The following is a 14,950-nucleotide window of genomic DNA, read 5'->3' on the forward strand; positions in this document are numbered from 1 at the left end:
ATCCCTCATTGAGTAGCAGCAGGCTACTGAGCTGCCCAACTGCAGACTAGCACCTGCTCTGTAATATTTCTCAGCTACCAAGAGACAGAAAAATGTTAAAGGAATCAAGCCCACAGGACAGAGTGCTTGGGAGCATCTTCTGAAATTCCTCTATGTGAGGTAGCAGCTTGTGTTAGGCCGGGATATAAGGAATCCTGCAACCACTGCTGCTTTCTGCAGTGGTCCAGGGGAAAAAAAAAAAAAAAGTTAAAAGCTTTTTTGTGGAAGAGAATATTTGGACTTTGAGTTACAGATCCAAATGTGATACAAATCTGAAGCATAAAATAGAAAGACAGGTCTGCTCTCTTTTACCTAGTGGGTCAAAGCGTTCAACCCATAGTAAATCCTGTCCACTCCCTCCTTGTCTTTTCTGTTTACACATGAAGTAAAAACATCCATAAACCTCCTGCTACTCTACCATTCTCCTCATTACAGCTGCATCTAACACTGAACTTGAAGCACACACCTGTATGTAAGTTTGCTGCTAATTGCGAGACAGCACAGAGGCCTATAATTCTTTGACTCTTTATAGAGGAATGTATATATATAAAAGCCTTTTGAATTTTCATAATCCGCCTTTTAGATGTGGGACAGCAAAATACAAAAAGATGAAAACAAGATGCTCACCCGATGATTCAGCTTTCCTGCAAAGTTTCTTCTAACAGCCATCATAACCCTGAAAATAATCATCCCAGCCCCTTTTTCCTGTGGGCTAAAAACACATCAGCAATGAGGATCATAATTTAAGGGTTTTGTTCCTACTAGGAATCCATGAGAAACAAGCTTTGCATTACATGGAGAAAAAAAAAAATCATATGTAGGAAAAGAAGGTATGTGTATGTTTGGAGTTTGGGGTTTTGGGTTTTTTTTTGGTTGGTTGGTGTTTTTTTTAATTTAAGGAATGCTAAATCAGGTTTGGCTTTGCTAGGGGACATACCAGCTGTCTCCAAGCTCTTTTTATTATGATCTCTCTTGTACCTTAATTGAAAAAGCAGGGTGTGGAAGTTTCAACAAAGGCTCCCCTTTGAGTGTGTTAATTAGGCACAGGAGTTAACAAAACCCCTCAGTTATAAACAATTACCTTTCCCCAGGCTTACTTTCATTTTCATGCTGCTGCTTTTTTACTAATTTTCTATTGGTTTTCCAGAGTGGACAAGACTCATTCCTAAAATTAGTATTGTAATTAGCAAAGAAAAAAAAGAAAAAAAAAAATCAACAGGAAAATATGTAAAGCAGGAGGGGGAGGAAAAAAAGGTATAATTAGAAGCACTTAAAGATGGCTTTTTTTGTGCTTCTTCAGGATATAGGAGCCCAAGGCCTTTTCAGATCACTGTAAAGTCTCCTTTAAAGCTGTAAATCTAGATTGTAGTCCCCTGGAAGTGATTCTAGACTTAAATACCTGGGGGTCAGAAAGAATCTGATCTGTGTTTGTGTGCCCTGAAATGAGCGCAACCCTCACCCCCGCAGGAGGAGGCAATGGAGGAAAGCGAGAGGGGCTGCAAGCTGTAATTCCTTCAGACCCTCTCCACCCATTCCATTTGCAAAACAACGTTTTCTTTAAAAAGAGGGCCCTGCTTGGCCTGCTGTACATCTTTTTGCCTGCCAGTGTCCTGGCTGGCTGCTCAGCGTGTGCTCAGACCCAAAAACACACAACAGCTGGGAAGGGAGAGGCCTCTGCCCTCCTCCCTGCCAACACCAGCTTCCTTCTGATGGCGATGACCTCACCTCTTGGCACCGAGCTGTCCCACAGGAGAGTGCCAGCCGCCCTGGCATGGGCACCCCTCCTCCTCCCTCTGCCTTCTGGCAAGGGAAGGAAGAAACCCAGGGGTTTGGAACAGCCCTTCTGCCTCAAAAAGAGGCAATCCCAATGACAGAAAATACTATAAGGACAACTGCCATCTTAATGCTAAATGTTTTACACCCTGCACTGGCTTGAGACCTTTCACATTGCTGCTCTCTAATCTTGTTCTCTGTTGAATTTCTGGAGAAAGGTCGAGCAAGGCACTTTAATCCCCAGTATCAGGAGAAGCACATTATGATTCAGTCCCCAGTCAGCGTCACACACCTTGTCACCTGTGATAGTGCTGTTTGCCCAAGACCTTTACAATGTAGAAGGCACCCAGATATTCAAGGCTACATCTGTGTTCCCTGAAAGTTGCCTTTGCATCCAAGGAGCTGCCCAGAAGGCAAGGAGCAGTGTTTATGTGGGACTGGGGAAAGAGTTTCCAGCAGACCTGGAAAAGACTGTCTAGGGGAAAACTCATAATTCTCAGTGGCAGCTTCCCAAGCATAGCAGTTCTCATCAGGAGCAACCTTGCCTCTCCTCTCTGAAAGAGACTGAGGATAGTCTAGTGAAGATACCTGGTGAAGATAGGCATTCCCCCCTTTATTGCAGCACATCAGATACAGTCCTCCTTTCTCACTGTGTTGTGTGGTAGCACAGACTGATTCTCAAGCCAAGATCAGCTCCTGTTGCTTTCCCCAAAGAGCTTTCAAGCTCAAATGGACCAGACAAACTCCATGTGAGAGAGCAATCAGAAGGGAAGAGAGGCTGAGGCTGGCCCCGGTGCCTGCAGTAGGTCCCAGGCGGGAGCTGGGTACAGAATCCTACCCTGACTGACCAGGCAAGCCTGGGAACCAAGCACTCCATGGCAGCACAGAGCTGCTTCACATATGATGGGAAATGTTTAAATTGCTGTAGTTGGGGCCCACAGGAAACTTTTGGGAAGTGTGCTGGGTCTAAGACAGGAACCAAGAGAGTCAGTGTTTAAGATATGCACTGACAATGAATTGCTTCATTACTTAGAGAAAAACTGAGAAGCGGGAAGGAGAGAATTCAGCCACATCAGGAAACAGGCAAATAATTGTCTGACGGATGCACCAGGTCTCCTGACCGCTGGTCTAGGGCTTTGGTGCTGCTCAGCCCACAGTGTCTTCCTCATAACGACAAGCTTCTCCTTCCAGGAAACGGGAAGCTCTCCTCTGCATTTAGGCATTCCCCATGGGAAGGCACTGCATCTCGGAAAGGGCAATATGCCCTCAGATGATCATTTTCCTAGAAAGAAAAGATGGAGGAAGGTGGCGTTTGATGGCTGACATGCTAAGCGTAAGACCCTGAGGACAGCCTCCTCCCTCGACACCAATAGTGGGGGCTGAATGGCACAGCTAAGTCTCCTCCACTGTGTGCCCCCATGTGTCTCAGGTCCCCAGGGGCTGTGTAGGGTACAGGGGACCCTGCCAGAGAAGTGTCACAGCCATGCTATGGGATTAGGGCTCAGCAGGGTGGTGTGACCCCTGCCTACATGCTGATCAGCACAGCTCTTTCCCCATCATGCAGTACCCTGCCCGAGTGCGTCCTCTCCTGCGGGATCTCACGCTCTGGAAAAGAAGCAAGAAGAAATGTCTTGCGTGGGGCTGCTTACTGTGTCTGCTAGTGTCTTGGTTTTCCCTGCTGTACTGTTTTTCTTTCTTCTTCTGCATCTTCCCCTATACATACACTTTCAATTGAACAACGAAAGTGCCACCCTTCAAACTAAGGAAACTTTTGGCCCGTGAGCTGGTGAAGAAAGGTATGAAAACATGTGAGCTACAGCCCTCCTCCTGCAGCACTATGTAAAGCAAATGAATAGTCTCAGGCAGGAGCTTTCTACACTTCAAACAGTCCATGGCAAGGAGTTGTGCAGGGCAGAGCACCGGGAGAAACTGGACCTCATGACCTGGCCTTGCACATCTATGAGCGCAGACATGGGAAACTGCCTTTCGGGAGCTGGGGTGGGGAGTGCTGGAAGCTGCAGGCAGGAAGAGTCAGCCTTGGGAAGGTGCCCAGTCTCCGCAGAGGAGGCAGGTAACGATCACACAGCTATTTATGGCTCTTTTTGGTTGTGACAGCCACAGCCGTATATGGCCAAGAGCTGCAGCGGAGGCAGGGCTGCGGAGGTGGAGCCTCAGGGGGCACTCCTGGTGCTGCTCCCAGGCTATCTGCCTGCACAAGCCACTGACCTCCTTCCTGGGAAAAACCCTGGGAACCCTCGCTGAATCCAGCTGTTTAAATTTCAAACTACCGAATGACCCAACTCCCTTCCCCTTCTCCCCCGTAACTCCTGCTGGCTGGAGCTGTGGTGAAGCAGCAATGTCTGCATTTGTCATGTTGTGGGTATCTGGGGGCACTGGGTTGGAGAGTCCCCCCGCATCTGATGTGGAAACCTATTCCCATCTGGTCGTGATAGTACTGAGAACCGGAAGAAAAAAAGAAAGGAAAAACAAACAACGCTCCCCTCGGCCCCCCCAGTGTTGCTTGTCAGGCACTAGCGAGTGTGTGAAAGGCTGCAGCTGGCAAATCTGGTGCACAAACTTCGATCCTTTTGCCTCTGGATGTGCTTCAGAGCCCCTCAGTGTCTCTGGCTGAGCTGCCAGCGTGCGCACTGGGTTCTTACACGTTTCAACCCCATGCAATCCACCCAGCTGAACTACGCTGGAGACTGGTCACAAATAAAACCAAACATACACATGATAAAAATGTCACTGTCATCAGATAAGGTTGCTATGCACATAAAATTCCTGACACAAGTTCATTAAACCAACACATGAAAAGTTAAGTGACATGCATACAGGGGCTGGGATGGGGAGAAGGGTACGCTCAGTGGGAATTCAGGCTGTAACTCTGGTTTTGGGCCGGCTGCGAGCCCATAGGACATCACCTTGGTGTGACTCAATTTCTCCCAAGGGGGAGGAAAAAGCTGTCACAGCACCCGTCCCCTTCGGTGAACACTGGCATATTTCAGGAAGGAACAGCAGGCGGAAGGCAGGGGTTAGCCGTGCCACTTGTGAGCTGCAGAAGGCTGGCCTTCCAGAGGACAAAGCACATGCTGACTGCCAGCACTCAGCAATCTTCACCAAAACCAGTCACATTTAGCACTCCAGGAGGCAGTTATCTCTGTTTTATAAGAGAGGAAACAGGCGCCGAGAGCTTCCTCTATAATACGCTTCTTGTAGTTGTAGCTACATTAAAGTTGCAGAAACACAGGGTTGAGTGGGCTAGATGCTACTACATGGGCTTACCAGTTCTGACACCCAGGTTTGCACAGCGGGTGCATGAGCTGCCAGGTGAAATTACCTTCCCTACCATGCACTGAGTTTTTATAGTTCTCAAGCCACATATTTTAAGAGCCAAGGGGGGCAGGAGCTGTGGAAGTGATTTCAGGTGATCCTCCCCATCTCCTGCGCTTACCACAGCAGCCACCCTTTAGCTGCTTGCAGGCTGTTGGTGGCTCAAGAGATGCTGTGCACCCTTCCGCTGGGGATGAGTGATGTGAGCTAGGGTAACCTGCAAGAGTGGAACATCATACTCCTCCTCAGCCTCGTAAGGGTCAGGGTTGGGGGTTGACGACTGTGTGAAGCCAACGCAAGTCTGAGCAGCCCCTAAAGGGCTGTTCCCCTCCCTCCTCTGCTCTTCACACTCACTGCCAGCCCCGGAGGACATAGCCAGCTGATCCAGCTGGAAACAAACTTGAACCAAAAGAAAGAGAGATGTTTCCAGCTTGATGATTTCCTCAGTCCATTTGACTACCTGGATGCTAGAGAGGTGCTGGAAATGCACGGTCATGGGCAGCCAGAAATAAGCTGGTCAGAAACTGAGGGAATCGCAGCCCAGGAGGGTCCAGAAAGCCTCCTTTACAGTGAATATACTCCTGCTGTGTGGCTGGTCACAGGAGTTGTTATAGCATCCCACTGGCAAGTGGTTGCAATTAGTGTCTGAATTAAGGAACGTCTACTGCCAAGCATATAGGATTACCAAAATCACAGCATCATTTAGTATAGGAGGTAAGTTTGGAGGTCTCCAGTCCAACCACCTGCTGGGAGCAGAACCAGCCTTTAGGTTAGGCCAGGGTGCTCAGGACCATAACCAGCTGGGTTTTGAACATCTCTGAGGATGGCAAATCCACAATCCCTTTCCTGCCTCTTGTCCTTTCCCTGAGGACCTCTGGCAATCTGGCTCTACCTTCTGCATAACCCCCATTTGTGTAGTAGAAGGCGGTGGTTAGATAGCCCTCCCTCACAAGCCTTCTCTCTTTGCAAACCAACCCAGATCCCTGAGCCCCTGCTGATGTGTCAGATGGTCCAGCTCTCTGGGTAGCTTCATGCTCCTCCACAGGAGTTGCTCCAGTTTGCTAATGTCTCTCTTGCATATGTAAGGAACCACCTGGTGCAGCCTGAGGAACTATCTATCTCACCTCCTGGAGGAGAGCAGGTGTCTCTGCCTACTTTTAAAAGCACGAGTAGTTGCGTGTGTTTGTTGGGGTGTGCATGCACAGTACCACCATATGTCAGTGCATGTACACAGTGTCACGCAGGGAGCTGGTACGTCTGCCTGTCATGTAGATGTTGGCTCAGAAGATTAGGTCATAGAAATGGGTGCAAATTCACTCAGGCCCGCAGAGCTGTGCTGGTTTCTGTGAGCAGAGCTGTACTGCAGGTACATTGTGTGAATGCCATCCGTATGCATACCCAGAGACACCTGTGCACCACATGCTTCTCCTTCAGCAGCTCTGCACCTTAGCACGCACAGATCCTCCTTCCCTTATTACTGGAGATGTTTACAGTCAGGTCTAAATCTGGTCGGGTAGCTTCTCGATTACTCATTTCTCAGCTATTACTCTGCTTCAGTAATCCTGAAGCGCAGGGAGACAGGGTGTACCAGGCAGTAGCTAGGACTGGAAGTCTACAGAAATCATGTTCTGCTCTGCTGGTGTTGCTGGAGGGCAATGCATCACTACCGTGATGTCATAACTGTGAGGCACAACCTTCAGAGCGTAAAAAAGAACACCCATTACTCAGTGGGCCAGCAGGTGATTTCAAAGGAGGCAAGCGAGGAGACCTCAAAACTTTTACCTGCTTGCTGTCTTGGAGATAATGGTAGGCAGAATGACGTGTCACTGAAAATCAGCGATGCCTTTTGCAATATCAGGATTGCAGTGTGATAAGCAATACCTCTGAAGTCTTCACGACAGATGGGAAATGGGGAAAGCTGAGATGAGCTCCAGGCCGCGGACAGGGAAAATGTACCACAAGGATATAAGATATCAGGTATGAGGCTGACAACCAGGTCATGGACATGATCTGCAGGCAGGGAGGGAGGAGGGAGGCAGGGACAGGGCATCTCTGCACTGCCAGCTCAGCTTCCCGCAATCTGCCTAATGCAGCTGAAAGCCCCATCAGGAGGAGTCCCTGGAGAGGGGGCTTGGAGCGATTCAGTGCAGGCCACACTCTTGTTCCTGTGGTGTAGATGGACTGGGCAGAGTAGAACCAAGGCTGAACCAGCAGCTGCCCCAAGCTGTAGAGGCTGCAGCAGAATGAGAAAGCTCGAGAGTGCTGGTTCTCGGCCAGTCATGTCCGCTCCCCATTTTGCAGCAAGACCTCCCATCCCACCTCTGTCATAAGGAGCTTTGGTGCTGCAGCCCAGGGTGCCTGGATGTCCAGCACAGAAGGACAAAGGGTGCCAAGTAAAGAGCGCCTGAGTGTTAAGCCCCAGGCCAGAGGAGGAAAGCAAAGCACTGCAGTCTGCTATGGGGAACAGAGATGTAAACTTGGGTTAACGCAGCGTGAGGTATTTAAAGGACTGACCCAGTTCAGAGTCAGGCAGTTTTCTCCCCAGCTATAGTTTGTTACAGAAATGCTATAAAATAAGTTTGTCCTACAAGCCAAGAATCACCAACTGTTCATGTTGCCCAGCTTCCTTTAGCCCAAAACAATTTGGGGACATGAGGTGGCCTGAACAAAACAGTCAGGTCAGATTTGAAAGGCAGAACTCATTCCAGGGATCAACATCTACTGTTGAGACCCACTGGTAAATCCCAAAGCAAGGCAGGGAGTTAAAATACAAACCTTGCTGACCTTCCCCATCAGCTCCACCTCTGGACCTACTGGTCCCAGCTGGGATGGGAGGGGAGAAGCTGTGTCTGTGCCATCAGCACTGCCGGACATGGGTTAGAGGGCCCAAAATCCATGCACAGACGCCATAAGCCATGAGACTTTGTCCTCTGCCCGGGGCAGGTTGGCCTGTCCCTCCCAGCTCTGCAGCCTGGCGTATCTCACCAGGCTTATCTGGTCGTGTGCCCTCCTCCCTCCCCAGCCTTACCCCCAGGACCAGGTTTTCCTGCTTCACCCCAAATGCTTATTTTTATTATTTTAAAACAGAGCTGCGCCTGTTTTGATTTGCAGGCAAAGGTTAGTGGGAGGTCAGAGCTGACATCTGGGCTGGAGGTAACATTCCCATCTAATTAGCAATCCCTGAATAATGAGGGCCTTCCTGTCCCATCCCCCTGCCCTGGTGCAGGGAGGGCAGAGCCAGCAGAGGCCGTGGCAGAAATGGGGCAGGAGAACACCCCATTAGGTGGCATTTTGTTTCCAGAGGCGCCCAGACCAAACTCATGGGACTGCTGATAGGTGCCAAGCCACAGTTTGCTGAAGTGCCAGTGGTTTTGCCAGTGACCCCCCAAAGCCTACTGTCCAGGGGGAGCCCGTCTGCCCTCTCTGCAAAGCAGGGGTTACAGGTATAAACACCCGGGGTGCTACCCCTACCGCTGCATGCGTGGCAAGAGAAGACACCGACACCACTGGGAGAGACGATGTTGGTGGGAGATAAATGAGATGCACGGTCAGGTCCCCAGAGCGTGGCTGGCCATCCGCTGCCCTCCCCTCAGCCCAGGGAGATAGTTGTACGTTGGCAGCTCTGTCCCCGCTTTCGGGAACTGGATCATTCATCAGGGCGGCAAAGCCCAGCCGGGCTGACGTGATGCAGCTGCTGGCGCGCAGCAGTGCTGCGGAGAGGAAGCAGCCACAGCGGGAACCAGCTTGGGCCAGAATGCTGGGCTGGGGGGGCAAAGGGACGGCAGTGCTGGGGAGACCCAGTCTGTGAGGGCATATCTCCCCTGCAGCAGGGCATGGAGAGGCTAGAACACAGCCTGACTCAGCGGGGGGAGAGGCTCCCTGGCTGAATCACCCCAGACTCTGTGCCTTCCCCGCAGCTCCCCCACCGTGGGCTGGCTGTGCCCAGTCAGCGCTTGCAAAACCCCATGAGATCACGGGCGCAGGCAAGCGTGGGGGGGCTGAACTGCAGCCAGGCACTCTCCAGGTGAGATTACAACACTGGGCACATCCACTCCGTGCAAAACCCCGGCTGACACCCCTTAGCAGAGCTGGTGACACACCAACCTGCCTGCCCTGTCAGCCCTGTGGCAGGGGCACTTGCTGCCAGCAGCCTCCAACATGTGGTCACTCCAGCCAGAATAGCCACGGCCTGTTGATACCTCAGAGGGGACATGACCCTAATTCCTGGCCTCAGTATAAAACCCCATGGAGGGAAGGAAAAGAGGAGGCAGGGGAACAAAGCTCAGGATTTAGCACTGGCAGAGCTCAGCTGCCATGCCCCTGGCTGCAGGCTGGAGAAGATGAGGCTGGAAACCATGTTGTTGGGTCAGCCACGTGCTGCTGGCCACCATGAGCTGGGCACAGCGTCACAGGAAGGCACAGGATCATAGGGGAGCAGCAGAACAAGGCTATGAGAGAAACCTAAGGGGTTTGCTTGTGACCACAGCCATGTGCTGCCAGTTTCTTTGCCGCAGGCTCCAGTGAGACCAGCAGTGACAGGCGCCTCATGTTCCCATATTTTTTCATCTCAAGGGTGCTACCAGTTTCTGCCTTCCTGTGCAATGCCAGACTGATTAAGAAAACCTCAAATGTGCTTCTTCTGAGTGTCACGAAGAAAACCTAAACTGAGAAGAGAACTTGAGACCAAGGCCAGGGAAAGTGGAACAGGAACTAAACAGGGCACAGACAGGTACAAGGGGGTTGGTGTGCTGGGCTGCCACATAGTCTAGCATTAAAAATGCAGTGGCAGGCATGACAGCAGCAATCCTTAACATTTCTCGAGCTCTACGAGAAGTCTCCATGCTCCCGTCAGGGTCTTAGGAGGAAGACCGTGGGACCCAGCCTGGCTGGGAAGGTGGATGTCCTCAGGTGGTGAGCTAAGCTGAAAGAGCTAAACTGAAGGATCAGCCGAAAGAGCTAAACTGAAGGGTCATCCCCTTGGGAGCAAACCCAGAAGTGAGAAAGAAGAACGTGAGGGTTTTGTCTTGTAGCTTCCTGCCAAAAACTGGCATGGCTGTAAACACAAGCACAGAACAATAAGGTCTCCTGTCCCAGCAGCTGCTAAAGCCGTCACCTGGGGAGCTTCCTGCAATCAGCCAGTGGAAGGACAAAAAGGAACTCCCACATGCTTTCCTGCAATTTGTCATTTGCCTGATCTTTGCTCTGCCTCTGCCATCCTCCCTTCCCCCGGAGCTGCCTGTCTCATGCTCCGACAAGAGGATGTGGTTATGAAGACCAGCCTCTGGTGAGGAGCAACCTCATCGTTCAGCCTTGCTTCTCCAAGCAGCAAGAAGTGCTTTTCTTTATGAATTCTGAGTCGCTCAACAGCCTCCCCACAGACGGCGTTTTCCCTGGGCTAGTTCTGCAGGCACTGCGTGAACTCCCCCTGTACCTGGGTCCCAGCACCCCAGAGAGACCCGCAGCACTGCAGGTCTTCTCTGCCTGCCACGTGTTGCAGCTTCAGGGATTACAGTGCCCAGAATTCGCATGACAGTGCCACCAGCTTCTTTTTCAGAGCACCACACCTTTCCAAGAAGTTAATCTCTGGGTCTGAACACTGCCATGCTGGATCTCTCTTCACAGATGAGTATTTTTAGAAAGTTTGAGCTCAGACTATGCAGTCACTCCTGAGCTATGCCAGGATGAAAAGAAAACAACCACTTTTGCCTGAACAATACCGGTGTGGAACAAAAAGCCACTGCAAATGGGGTGTTTCAGCATCACTCAAAACTAGCCAAGCTTTGAAAGACAAAACTTGCAGTCAAAAAACAAAAAAAAAAAAAAGGAAAAAAAAAAAAAGAAAAAAGAAAAAGCTTCCTAGTGAACAGAGCTTTGACAATTTACTTTAAAAGCCAGATTAAAGCAAAACAATGTTATATAAATACCGGCGGGCGTGCCGGAGCTTGCACACAGTACGACACTCGGTCTCCATCGCAGCTGCTGTGCTAGCTAGAGCCAGGGCGTTCGTTACCTGCTGGTTGCAGCATGGCGTGGCCCTGCGGTTAAAGCCACTTGCAAGGAAAGGAGTCGTGCAGTGCCTGTGCCCACAGCTACAGGCCCCACAGGGAACTGGGGAAGCGTTATTGCCTCAAGATGGAGCAAGAAAACGACCTCGGGGAACGCAGCTCCTCTTTGTCCCCAGGTTGTGAAGCTATGCCTGCGGAGCCGGCCGGCCAGGGCAAACACCCTCTCGCTGCCAGCTGCGTGGGACCAGCGTGGAGGAGTTGCCGCCACGTGGGTGGCCAGAGGTCACCATCCTCTCCGGAAACCTGGAGCGTTTTGTAGCCTCTGGGCAACTTGAAGTAGATGCCTTCCCCTGAGTGGGAGAGCAAGCAGGCTGGCTCCTGTCCTGTTCCATCAGTAGCTACAGCTGCTGGGGACATCTGTGAGCCCCAGAAGCTCCTGGCACTCTCCACAACAGAGAACAAGAGTACATGAGTGGATAAACACACATACATATATATGTTCAGACATAACTTCACAGAAGCTGCAGACCACGGAGAAAACCCCAACAATTTCAGTGCATTTTTATTGCAGCTGTTTGGATTATCAGGGCACAGGAAGTCGACACGGGCAGGTGGGAGGTTGAGTGCTGCCCTATCGCCCACAGCCACCAGTTATCCTCCATCCACAGGGCCAGCATCCCCCTCTGGCCTCTCCTCACAGGACCAGATTCCCCATGTCCCTGACCGGCAGGGACCTCTTGCCGCCAGGAAGGCAGCCACAGGGTTTCTCTTTGCTCCTTCTCCACTGGGATGTGGGGTGCCACATTTTCAAGCTCTCCCCAGAGGTCTCCTGTTTCCACCCATTTGGCTCCTCTGGCTTTGCCAAAAGTGGCAGCTTCTGGCTTTTGCAAGAGAAAGGGTTTAAGAGTGAAAGTGTTGCTGAAGTTATGAAGCTGCAGAGGCAGAGAAACCACAAAGCTCACAAGTGCACCCCACGTCCTTGAGGAGAGCGGCAGGAAGGTACCTGTGTGTGGTGATGGACTTGAGTCTGGGTGGGTTGCAGGGGCAGGTAACAAGGACAGGACTGTGTCACAAGTGATCTAGTTTGGTTTTGTTCTGGAAGTCAAGCCCATGGTAGTTTGATTTTTTTATTGCTTAGGATATTGCAGCTGTGCAAGCCGGTAACTTGCATGAAACTGAAGCTCACAGTGAGTGCTTAACGCAATTCAGCAACAGTTTTGAACAACGCTATGCTTAATGTTGCTGCTAACAGCCTTGCAGTGTTGGAGAATTTAATTGCCGATTCTGTCTGAATCCTATAATTACTTAGTTGAGAAAAATGAGGTGGTGGGGGAAAAGCTCAAACCGATTAACAAACTGTTAGGGCAAACAGCCTGGCAGGGCTGGTGAAAGGCCCTGCCAAACCAGCATCAGTGGCGGCCGTTTCCCTGTTGACATGGAGCTGGGCTTTGTTTTGTTCTCTGCATAGGAGGAATCATGTAATATGTTGATAAAGCAAAGGATTTACTGTCAGTGCTGGGTGCCCGGGCTGCTGAGGCCAGACCTCACTGGAGCCAAACGTGGCCAAAACTGTCCCCTTCAAAGGACCACATATACACAGCCCACTGCGTGCTGCCAGCTAGGCAACCGGAATTTTCCATCCTCTACCAGCACTTGAAGCTGGTCTTGGCGTGGCACCCCTAGCAGAGGAGGCAGCGCAGCTCTCCCTCCTCGCACGCACGCACCGTGGCTCAGAGCAACTGGAGGCTAACGTGGAGGTCAGCAGGATGGCACAAACATCGTGGGGAGAGGAGCAGCTGTGTTAAGGCTTGATGCAAGTGTAAAGCCAGCAGAAACAACTGTAAAGCTTCTGCTTTGGACAAGACTGTGAGGACAGAGCCTCTCTGTGTCTGACCTCCAGCAGGGAACTCAGCACTGGGTTTCAGAACATACCTAGGGAGGGAGAAGTGGGTTTAGCTGAGCTTTGCTCCCCTTGGGAAGGCACTGACCGCCATGTCCTTTTAAAATAGCAACATTAGAAGCTGAGAAAGCTACTGTAATATAGGTAGGCTCTGGCAGGAGAGAACAAACGCTTAACAGATCAGAGGAGCATTCTATGTGCTTAACTCCAAAAGGGAAAACCAACTGTATCCTTGCTGGAGTAAGCAGACAGGAAACATTTTCACGGCTGACATGGAAAAAGCAGCTACTTCTGAGGAATTACCTGTTGTTTCACTCTTTCCTCTTGGGAAAGACCAGCATCACATTCAGGTGGCATGAAAATTGCTGTCCAGCTCTGCTTTTAACCACTACATAAATACACTGCTGCTAGTGCTTCCCGCTTGCATGCCCTCTGTTATTAACAGCAGCTGTGGGAATCCCTGAAGCCTCCCCTAGCAGTCTGCAAACAAGGAGCTGAATTAAGATCCCACCACAGAAAACATCCTTGCGCTTTTAAGTCTCATCCTGCAGTGAAAACTGTACAAAGCGCTGGGGGAATCTCAGGCTGCCCCCACACTCCTCCTCTCCACCTGTTAACACCGTTTCTCAAGGGCTTCCACAGGGTACCATGTATGTGGGTTTTCACCACTTAAAGAAACAAGTTGCAGCTTTCACATAGTGCACCCTAAAGCATGCTGGTGCTTTAATAGCTGAATTACACCTTAGCTCCACTTTTCCTCAGAAGGAAGTGATAAAATAGCTAATTTATACTGCCCCTTAATTACACAATGCAAAGTCACTGTGTTTTTTCCTGTTCTGTAGGATGGTGAAGCATGAAAGTTGACTATTGTTGGGTACATGACGCTGTTCCCCTATTTTTCCTGCTCATGCAGGAAAATGGAGACAGCCTTTACTAGAAGTGTTTACAGAGCAGGAACACTGCAACGGCAGGGGAAATGGCCTTGCCTGAAACATGAGCAGGACACGAGCAGCACAGCTTCTGTGGTCTCCCACATAAAATAAAATGCCAGGTTTTACTGATAGTAACAGTTCCTTACCAAATTACATCCAAGTGACATTACCTCTAGCAGCACACCAGTGGTGAGATAGCCCAGCCTCAACCGGGATGTACCCATTTCTGGGGACCAGCACCACCTTGTGCTGCTGCCCAGGCCCTGGGGGTGATGGAAACAGGTGGGAGTAGTGATACCTGCAGCACTGCAGTTGCAGCAAGACATGCAGAACTTGGACTGCCACACCTCTGCTCCTTCAAGGGTCATAAATAGTTACTGCAAAGGTGCAGAAAAAAATTGCCTCGTGGCTTGTAACAGCTTATGGCAGGGAGGTGAAATGGAGCAGAGCCAAAGCAGATGTAAGAGTGACTGAAGGAAACAGAAGCTGGGAAGGAAAAAATAAAAAAAAACACAACCAGCTTGTCCATAGTTATTAAGCACTTACAATGTTCTTGTGCAGCTTTAGGTAAGTACACTGGAACGAAGCATTACAGCAGGCACCAGCCGTGGTGCTGTACTCTACCTACAAGCAGATGAGGAGACTGGGAGCACTTAGTAGCCAGGCTGACTGGTAACAGGTGTATATAGGGAGGAGGAGGAAGAGATGGGAAGGGCCGAAGGCTGCTTGCGATAGGAGCACACAGCTGCCTCCCTTAGTCTAAAGGTCAGGGTAATTAAAGTCAAAAAACTGCCTTTTAACAGGGCTTACCTGCATGAGCAGATTTAATCATTTACACAAGGGAAAGGGAGGGTCTCAGGCTCCTCGGGCAGGAAAAGAGCGAGAAAAGCATGGGGGGAGCGAGCACAGCTCAGGTTCCTTGTGTGCAGTGAGCCACTATTCCTCTGTGCACGGGAGAACAGTCCTTC

The sequence above is a fragment of the Falco naumanni genome, chromosome 5 (assembly GCF_017639655.2).
Source record: "Falco naumanni isolate bFalNau1 chromosome 5, bFalNau1.pat, whole genome shotgun sequence".
Classification (NCBI taxonomy): Eukaryota; Metazoa; Chordata; class Aves; order Falconiformes; family Falconidae; genus Falco; species Falco naumanni.